The following is a 541-nucleotide window of genomic DNA, read 5'->3' on the forward strand; positions in this document are numbered from 1 at the left end:
ATGAGGAGGAGGATGAGGATAGGATGAGGATGAGGATGAAGATTATATGAGGATGAGTACGAGGATGAGGATGAGGATAATATGAGGATCAGGATGAGAATGAGGATGATGATGAGGATAGGATGAGGATAAGAGGAGGATGACGATGAGGATAGGAGGAGGATGACGATGAGGATAGGATGAGGAGGCGGATAGGATGAGGACGAGGAGAAGGATAGGATGAGGATGAGGACGAGGACGAGGATAGGATGAGGATGACGATGAGGATAGGAGGAGGATGAGGATGAGGATAGGATGAGGAGGCAGATAGGATGAGGACGAGGAGGAAGATAGGATGAGGATGAGGACGAGGATGAGCATAGGATGAGGGTGAGGAGTAGGATGAGGATAGGATGAGGATGAGGATAGGATGTTGAAGAGGATGAGGATGATGATAGGATGAGCATGAGGATAAGGATAGGATAGGATGAGGAAGAGGATTGGATGAGGATAGGAGGAGGATGAGAATAGGATGAGGATGAGGATAGGACGAGGATGTGGA

This window comes from Lupinus angustifolius, chromosome LG05, assembly GCF_001865875.1.
Source record: "Lupinus angustifolius cultivar Tanjil chromosome LG05, LupAngTanjil_v1.0, whole genome shotgun sequence".
NCBI classification, from domain to species: domain Eukaryota; kingdom Viridiplantae; phylum Streptophyta; class Magnoliopsida; order Fabales; family Fabaceae; genus Lupinus; species Lupinus angustifolius.